Consider the following 10,073-nt stretch of genomic DNA (forward strand, 5'->3'; position numbering starts at 1 on the left):
ACACTTAATTTCTAATCAGCCAATCACATGGCGGCAACTCAGTGGGGGACATTTACTATGGTGTTTCCGCCAGTTTTGTGGCGCTTTCACCGCATCTTCTGCTCTCCTACCTATTTATTAGCTGTCGGGGAGAGAAAAAATGACTTTTTCCGTCTGCTCCGACTCTTCTCCGAAAAGGGGCGTGGCTTTGGCGGAGTGGAAACTCAGACACAATTAATATGTGTCGCAGCCCTTTTTGGGCGCTGTAAACTGGAGGAAAGTAGACCAAAAGAAAACTGGTCTAGCAGGGACTGTTGGACACATTTGTGGTGCTCGGGACAGATTTTGGTCCCAGGGACAGAAAATGGTCTCGGGGACAGAAAATGGTCTCGGCGCCAGAAATGTCTCTGCACAGCTCTACAATATTAAATGTGTATCTTCTTTCCGAGAGCAGGTCGGTAACAAAGCCAATGCAGACACTGACACTTTAAGTAAATGTCCCCCAGTGCATTTAGGCATGTAGACATGGTCAAGACAATCTCCTGCAGTTCAAACCGAGCATCAGTATGGGGAAAAAAGGTGATTTGAGTGCCTTTGAACGTGGCATGGTTGTTGGTGCCAGAAGGGCTGGTCTGAGTATTTCAGAAACTGCTGATCTACTTGGATTTTCACGCATAACCATCTCTAGGGTTTACAGAGAATGGTCCGAAAAAGAAAAAACATCCAGTGAGCGGCAGTTCTGTGGGCGGAAATGCCTTGTTGATGCCAGAGGTCAGAGGAGAATGGGCAGACTGGTTCGAGCTGTTAGAAAGGCAACAGTGACTCAAATCGCCACCCGTTTCAACCAAGGTAGGCAGAAGAGCATCTCTGAACGCACAGTACGTCGAACTTCGAGGCAGATGGGCTACAGCAGCAGAAGACCACAACGGGTGCCACTCCTTTCAGCTAAGAACAGGAAACTGAGGCTACAATTTGCACAAGCTCATCGAAATTGGAAAGTAGAAGATTGGAAAAACGTTGCCTGGTCTGATGAGTCTCGATTTCTGCTGCCACATTCGGATGGTAGGGTCAGAATTTGGCGTCAACAACATGAAAGCATGGATCCATCCTGCCTTGTATCAACGGTTCAGGCTGGTGGTGGTGGTGTCATGGTGTGGGGAATATTTTCTTGGCACTCTTTGGGCCCCTTGGTACCAATTGAGCATCGTTGCAACGCCACAGCCTACCTGAGTATTGTTGCTGACCATGTCCATCCCTTTATGACCACAATGTACCCAACATCTGATGGCTACTTTCAGCAGGATAATGCGCCATGTCATAAAGCTGGAATCATCTCAGACTGGTTTCTTGAACATGACAATGAGTTCACTGTACTCAAATGGCCTCCACAGTCACCAGATCTCAATCCAATAGAGCATCTTTGGGATGTGGTGGAACGGGAGATTCGCATCATGGATGTGCAGCCGACAAATCTGCGGCAACTTTGTGATGCCATCATGTCAATATGGACCAAAATCTCTGAGGAATGCTTCCAGCACCTTGTTGAATCTATGCCACGAAGAATTGAGGCAGTTCTGAAGGCAAAAGGGGGTCCAACCCGTTACTAGCATGGTGTACCTAATAAAGTAGCCGGTGAGTGTATATTAAAGGTGGCTGTCAGGGATCAGCCAATTCTAAGTTCAGTATGAAGTGAATTTGAGTCCAAAAATTTGGGCCAAACCCAAACCTCTCCAAGTTTTCCAGAAGAAGATCCACTCCACCCTGCCAAATGCCCTACACATCAATAGACAGGATGGAGCAGGTCTCCCCCCGGCCAAACTGGATGTTTTCAAACAATCTCCTCAAGTTGTCCCATGGATGTTTATTTCGGATAAACCCACTTGGTCTGCATGAACCAGTCTTGATATAACTCCTTTTAATCATATCGACAATAGCTTGGCATACAATTTAACCCCTTAACGACGTACGTCACACATCGACTACGGGTGTTCGGAGAGGGATCACGGACTGAGTGCTTGTTGCATGTTGCACTAGAAAGCAGGGTCATTGCTGGGGAGGGGAGCAAAAAAAACGCAAAAGGAAAAGGCACCTTCAGGAAGGGGTTAACGAAGTAACAGGTGGTTGCTATATTTTAAATACAAAAAAAGTGTCTCTAACCTATGAGGCTTGGCAATGAATGCTATCCAAAAAATGAACTGAATTGGTTGTCTATTCAAGAGTCATTTTGTGATAATATTTCAGCACCTACATATAAGCAGTTGATCTGGTGTGTAGGTAAAATTAGCATATCCAAAACTGATTCACAAAATTCAGTGTTTATTTCTCACTTGTATATGGTTTTCTCTGTGTGCACGATAAGTAACTGGTAATTTTATAAAGAGGGGTATATGTATAAAGCTTTCATTTTCAGCAAGCACAGCATGTACAAAACTTGCACCTAAATGAAATATAAACTATATTTAGAAAAGAGAATTATTTTTACAGTACTCTGTTTTCCACAGCCATCTGTACTGAAGAGTAAAGATTGACTCCAATAAAGACAAAATGAAAATTGAGTTATGCCTGTTCATCTCTATGCCAGAATGCCAGTTGAAATGTTCGACTTCCTTTATCCCTCTGTCATAAACAGGCAGCATGACTATTACAGCAACTCTCCAGTACTAAACAGTGACAAATGAAAGTATATGGAAGATATTAGGCCATTGTTGATATTGTTGACCACTGCTATACATCCATCTCACAGGCTTCCAGCCTGCAAGATGTTAGAAATGGTGACTTGTGATGACATACCACCTGCACCAGGTTAAAGGCTACAAACAGCTATTGGCACACTTGACCCACTGCAGGCATCACATGTCGCATGCAGCTCCTGCATCTCTTTGGGGGGAACAAGATGTGAAGTGCATTTTTTTCCTTAAACTATGGGAGCAGGCATATCCCTCAATTATGGGGGTACTTTGACTTTGCTTCAGTGGTGGTCACTGACTTGACTACTGCGAAAGAAAAGTGACTTGGCTACTGTGGAGGCACTGTGATTTGGCTACTGTGGCGGCACTGTGACTTGGTTACTGTGGGGAACTGTGACTTGCTACTTTAGGGGGCGCTGTGACTTGGCTGCTGTGGGAGCATTGTGAAACGGCTTTTTTATGGGTGCCAATGTCACTCTAGGATACTAAGGTACACTGTGATTATTGGCTACTGTAGAAGCAGATTTAATTATATTATTTACTACAGCGGTTACTATATTGGCTACTGTGTTGGTACTGCTACTATATTAGGTACCAGGGGAGCACTGTGGCTATATTGGCTACTGTGGATAGTAGTAAAACAGTATTAAATTTGTGTTAAGAAAGTGCCAAAATGTTCCTGCTGCTAAATCTACAGAGACAAGTTGTGGCTGAAAGAAGCAGACATGGCTTCCAGGTAGAAAAATAAAATGAAAGAGGATACCTCCAATGTGTCGGACTCGATTTACAATACGTGTTGGTATTACCCGTGAGCTAAAAATTCTGCAGCATCTCCTCTGTGCTGTGCCTTTTTTATCTTCTCCAGTGAGGGGATGTTACATGGAGAGGGTCTTATACAGCATTCCACATCCAGGTTCAGATACAGTAATCTTGTTTCAGTTAAGTTATCAAGTTAGTAACCTTGTATCTGGTAATATATCTATGAAGCAATCTTGGTTCTGGCATCATATCTATGTAGTAAGTTTGGTTTCAGTCCCCTATCTTTGTAGTAAGCTTGGTTATAGTAATGTATCTATTTAGTAATCTTGATTTCAGTAAAGCATCTATGTAGTAAACTTGGTTCTGATAACTGTATGTCAGGATGGCCGAGTGGTCTAAGGCGCCAGACTCAAGAGCAAATTCTTCCCCAAACATTGGTGTCCCCCACCCCAGATAAAACCACCTTGGATAACACCTATCCACTAGGGGAAATGCTTACTCCCCCCCACCCCTGTATGTGTACTGTTCCATGAATATTAAAGTTGAAGTGTTGTAGAGGCTGCAACTCCAAGTCTGATGTGTGTGTATTCCACATCTGTAAACTGGTGTAAACCATGGATTACAGACCCAGGGAGCCAACAAAATAGGCACTAGCCTAAATATTTCACAGTGGTGTTTGGTATTACTAGATTTGTAAACTTATGCTAGGGAAGGTGCTGGACTTATCTTCTCCTTAGAAGACCCATGGAAGAAGATATGACATAATTCAGTGGTTAATCAAAAAGAGCATTCCAGAATTCACTCAGGATTTGTTTTAGGAGATGCAACAAGCTTTGCTGAACTTTTCAGCATTTCATTGGTTCTGCTCCGATGATCCATTTGCCAATCTAATTAGAAAGAGGTCTGTTTTTCTTCATTTTATCCCTTTTTATTTTTACTGTTTTGCTTTTATGTATGTGTGTTTATTTTATCATTTTTGTAACCTATAAACATTGTTCATTTTGCATATTAAATTGTCCTCTGATAAGTTTTCTCCTTGCTGCTGTAGGCGTGTTACCATTTGAGTGTCTGTGTGCTAGCAGTTGGCTATAAGCAGTGCGTGCACAGATAAACTGTATGGGACCTAGAAGAGTGTGTATCTGAGTGAATGTGTGCATTCCTGGTGTAGGTATCTTGTAAGACATGTGGTGGCAGCTAGTAAGTGGATGAAATAAATGCGTGACTATATCAGTGAGCACAGTGGCTCTGTGCAGTAGCATTCCATAGGTACCAGGGCCGACTACAGCACCCGGCATACCTGGTCAAGTACCAGGGACCAGAGAGCTGCTGGGAGGTCCACACACACTGTGAAGCATATCACAGCAGCTGTGCACATCTTCACTCTTCGCTTTCTAGGAGAACTGAGGAAGTGCTGGGTCCTGCACGGTTCCTCCCCCACTTGCATATATCTGTCTCTGCATCTCTGCATGCATGTGTCTATCTGCATGTAACTGTACTCATCTGCATGTGTGTCTGCCTGCATATATGTCTTTCTGCATGTGTGAATTTCTGCTGGTTTATAGACCAATCACCTCAAATGTACGTGAGAAGGAGAGAGGGTTCTGTGTCAGCAGTGATGTGTATTATGAGGTTCCACAGTAGATGAGGTGTGTATTATAAAGTTCTGCAGCAGCAAAATTGTATATTATGAGGGTTTGTAGCAGCTGAATTGGGTATTATTAGGTTCTGCAGCAGCAGTGACGTGCATTATGAGGTTCCGCAGCAGATTAGATGTGTATTATGAGGTTCTGCAGCAGCTGAAGTGGGTATTATGAGCCTTCGCAGCAGCTGAGATGTGTATTATGAGGTTCCACAGCAGATGAGATGTGTATCATGAGATTTTGCAGCAGCTGAGGTGTGTATTATGAGGTACTGCAGCAGCCGTGGTGTGTTGTGTGTTCTGCTGCAGCTGAGTTGAAGCTTCAGTTTTATTACTTGGTGGAGGGAACAGGCACACATTTTAAGGTTCACCCTGTTGGTTAAATGACCTCGAAAATGCCCTGAACATGACCATGGTATGATAAACTAGGGAATATTTTAGGAAACAGGGGACTGTTTTAATTTCTGAATTGTTAATGCTGCCATGTAAGTTCACTGTCTGCACTTCAAATGGGTCCACTGAAGCTCAGCCGCCCAGGGGCCTATTGAAGCCTAGAGCCGGCTCCCTGGGCTGTGCATGTGTAGTGTGCGGGATCCTCATAAATGTGGTTTCCCTGAAAAAATTGGGTGCTGGTTGCCAGGGGAGTAGAACTAAGTATAAAGACGCCATCTTGCATAGGTGGGAGGGGCTTTATGTGCTAAATGTAAGGCTGTCTAGCATAGGTACACTCAAGGACATAACTCAAGAGTGGGAGGTTTGTCACTGTATCCTATGTAGTAATCTTGCTTCTGGTAATGTATCTATGAAGTAAACTTGGTTCTGGTATTCTATCTAAGTAGTGAGATTGGTTTTGGTACTCTCCACAAGTAATACTTATAGTTAAAGTTTCTATGATTTTTGTTGTATTACTGTTTCTATGCATTTTGGATGCATTGGGGAGAAACTAATGTGCACAGGGAAGGGAGGTAAACATTTGCCATAAGTATTACTATCAATTCCTTTCTGCAAATTAAATCATAATGGGAACTTGATTTCAATGCTAATGTATAAGGGGTTTTAGAGATGACTGGAGCAGAACGGACACGGTCTGCTGCACTCATCTCCGGGAGCGACGAGGGGCCCAAAGGAAGTACCTTCGGACCCCATCTGACCCACCGTTCTCGCGATCTGTGGGGGCCTCTTCACTGAGTTAGTTAGGCCCTATCCAGTTGTTTGGTGGGAAAACCCCTTTAATGCAAAAGAAGTGCCATTTTCTTGCTACTCCATGAAAACATATTGGTGCAATGACTATCTTTCTCTTTACTTGTCTCTAGTGTTTTATTCAATGTATATTTAACCATAAATGGCAGTTCCATTAGAATAAAGTATAATAACACCATCATCTGCTTGCTGTTCCCAATCCGTTGGGATGTGCCTTTTCAAAGCACTTGTCTCCTTTAACCTTTCCATATCTTTATGTCATGCTATTCAAAACTTTATTGTGCAGTTCCCATGAATATTAGAATACTTATACTTGACACATACTTTACCCAGATCAGTGTCTTCTCTATTTCTCCCCTTTAGCAATGAAGAAAATTATAACTACTGTCTAGACATTATTTGAGGTCACAAACTGATTAAACACGATGTGAGAAAGCAACTTAGTATCACATGCAAGAAATGTATTGAATCCCCATGAAGCCCATAAACAACAAAGTTGCTTGCCAAATACATTTTATGTATATACATTTAAATCATATTACAGTATGTGGAATTTGATTTAATATTTTTTTTTCCTTGTGTGATTGCACTCTGTTTTACACACCGATATTATGTCCAATAAAGCAGTCTCAGAATCTAAAGGTAGTTGATCTTTCAGTTACACTAGTGACCTTTTCTAGGACCTCTACACACATTAGCCTTCTACAATCCTTCCTCTGGTGAAAGTCTGGCCATCCTTCTGTATCTGAAATGGTTAGCCCTCTGGAGACCCCTACCAATGATCACTATTGACTGCAAGGGTTGTGCAAAGTTTCACATTGCCATTTGTACCTATAATAGACATTTTCTAGAATATTGGTGTGGGTTGGCACCCACATTACCTTGACAATCCACTCCTGCAGTTCTATCTATACAGTGACAATTAATGCACATCTTTGTGTAACCAAAAGGAGTTGACCCTACAAACTAACTGCAAAGAGCAAACATATATAGTAACACAGGGTGTTACTTCCACATAGAAAATGTAATATATACATATGCTGCTGCCTTTAATGCACTGTCATGACCATATTATCTGACTATATTAAATGAAAAATACCCATTGAGAGAAATTTTAAGTGGCGTTGGCCCTTTCATAAATCTCTCTGGGTTTTTTTTTTAAATAATCGCAAGTTGAGTAAAATAATCCTAACAGCACATACACCAGGAGTGGAGTGAGCTTGCAAATTATTTAAAAAAATTATAAAATAAAAATCATAATTCTGGCTTTGCACGGCGTTGCACAAGCAGCGGTTCTATGTTTAAGCTGCTATTTCTAAGTGTCAGGACAAGGTCTTTGTGATTTTTTTGGCCACTTTTTACGCCAAAATGTCAGTGATAGATCTCCCCCATTGTATTTAGGTGTACTGTGAAAATAACCTTTTCTACCATTTATTCTTTTATTACAGTTTATGTGTTTCTTATGGTCAGGTGCATCCTGTACTCCGAAAAAAAATATTACAAAGTTAGAAAAAAAATAAAATTAAGATATTCAAAAGTCAAAAAATGAAAGGTATTTCATTGCATTTACATTCTACTGCCCCTCTATTTAAATATTTACTTTGCATACTATAACCTTACAGACCATGACTGTATTTCATGTGCATAAAATGATCCAGGACCCATCAGGCTTATGATAGCTTATCTGTTGGTTTATGCAGGATAACTGTTTGGTTAAGGGGTCACTGACAGCCGCCTTAATGTATGATTTGCAACCTATCATGTTTTGCTTCTTTCATCCTGATTTATATGTGTGTTTTGTAATGAGTTAATGCCTGGTGAAAGGAAATTTCTCAACTCTTCACGTGGCAGATCTGAGGATGCCGATACGAGCCTTTCCCTGCATGCAAGTATTTTATGAAATGGAGAAAAACAATGGGTGCAAGAGAAGTCTTGCCAATTCACTTTGAATATTGGTTGAAATCTTTTAAAAAATGGAAGTAAAGGTAGGGTGGGTTGAAAAGCTTGCATTTTGTATTATACCATGCAGAAGGACATTGATCCTCTTTGATTCAAGAGCATCTGAATATTTAAATGTTGCTCCCCTTAAGGCACATGGTGGCACCATTCTGCGTACAGCAGCAAGAGTTAGTAATATTTTGTATTCCCCACAATGGCATATCTTAGAACCAGTTGGAAAGAATTAAAGCCGGGGGCACTAAAATGAATCCTTTCCGTGTTTTATGGATAGTCTCCCATTAGACTCCAGTTTGCTACTACACAAAAAGTTGCCTAAACCATTTCTTGTCATGAATGACGTTCCTTATTTTCTATCATATACACGTTAGCTACTAACGTTTACCTTTTCTACTTGATGCTGAGATTGGCAATGGCTAAATACAAACTGCAGATTATAACTCATAACAGAACATGGGTGTTTATGACCATTTCTAGGAATTAGCCCAAGGCACATGATCCAGGCTGCTGTATCACAACTAGCATGTATCCATCCACAGCACAGAGTTACAAGGGACAAATATAGACGGACAAAAACATGACTCACCGAAGATCCGACACTAGGTTTGCGATGCTAAGCCCTTCTCTTCCCTGTTTTCTCTCTAAAAAGACACAGCTCTTGCATTATAATTTTTTATATATTTTTTTTTTTGCTTTCATGCAGTTATGCTTTCATCAGTTGTCACGGAAACACAGTTTTTTTTTCTTTTCCACTTGAATGTCTACATTTCGGTAACCATGGCTACAAGACAACCAAAGAATGTGAAAGTGACAATTATAGGGTGCTGTAAGTTTATAGATGTATACAGCATGTGTATAGCCTTGCCACAAAACACTATCCATACAATCTGGACAGGCATCCTCTTATAGCTTAGCTATAGGGAGCCGTGTATGGTGTTTGCCAATATAGCTACAAGCATAGACAATATACAAAGTTAAAAGGGTGAGAGCACTCATAGCACATTACCATTAGGCACGTAAATAAAGGAGATGAAGCAGATGTGCTCACCAGATGTGGTTGTGCTATACTTTAGGAACAACTCTAATAAGTGTATGAAGCCTATAAAAGTGTACTCTAGACAATATAGATAACTTGCTGTGGTGGGACCCCCATAAATCATGAGAACAGGATTGCGTTTTACTCCAAATGAACAGAGCAGCCTGTCACACATGCACCCTTCAGCTCTATTTTCCTCTGATGGCTATCTTTATCAGTGCCATAGCCAATGAATGGAGCAGCAGCACGCATGTCCGACCTAACGCTGCATTCATTTGGATCCGTATTGCGCGGGGGTCTCACCCAGGGTTGGTAAGCCAAATTCCTGTGTGTAGGCCTTCATTCCCAGTGCCTTTTTCAGCTTCACTACTGCATGTAAATAAAGTGCAGCGCATATTCATTTTTACTAAAAGCATAGAAGAGGGATGCACAAACCACAGCTGATGAGCCACATGCAGCCTGTCAAGCCTGGAGCTGCATCCCACACCCTGCTGACTGTCACAGTCCAATGAGCTCTTCCATAACTGATAGAAGCGCTTATTTGTGCAGCAAGCTAGGTAGCTGAGAAGTCCTCACTGCTCAAGGGATCTCTCCTTCCTCTCTGCTCTATGTCCTGACTCCTGATACTAGCTGAATGTGCCAGCGTCAGGACCCCGAGCACAGCGGACCCATGACCAGGAGAGGACCCAGCGGTGATGAGGTCAGCTGTACTGCAATGCTTCTGAGTCCTCTCCTGTTCCTGGCACATTTCTGCTCCGGGTCCTAATGCTGCCGCATGCAACTATTAGCAGAGCAGCAAATTGAGGAGAGAAGAAAC

At 41.9% G+C, this 10,073-nt stretch overlaps 1 protein-coding gene across 1 annotated transcript in view; it reads right to left on the bottom strand.

Moving 5' to 3' along the window:
• The window catches only part of ZNF831 (zinc finger protein 831), a 65,437-nt gene extending 56,526 nt beyond the window's left edge, over positions 1-8,911 (bottom strand). The window contains exon 1 of the mRNA XM_072111012.1: positions 8,807-8,911. The gene's annotated coding sequence lies outside the window, so the exon portion shown is untranslated. The remainder of the gene's footprint in view (positions 1-8,806) is intronic.
• Positions 8,912-10,073: the final 1,162 nt, after the last annotated feature.

The sequence above is a fragment of the Engystomops pustulosus genome, chromosome 6 (assembly GCF_040894005.1).
Source record: "Engystomops pustulosus chromosome 6, aEngPut4.maternal, whole genome shotgun sequence".
NCBI lineage: Eukaryota > Metazoa > Chordata > Amphibia > Anura > Leptodactylidae > Engystomops > Engystomops pustulosus.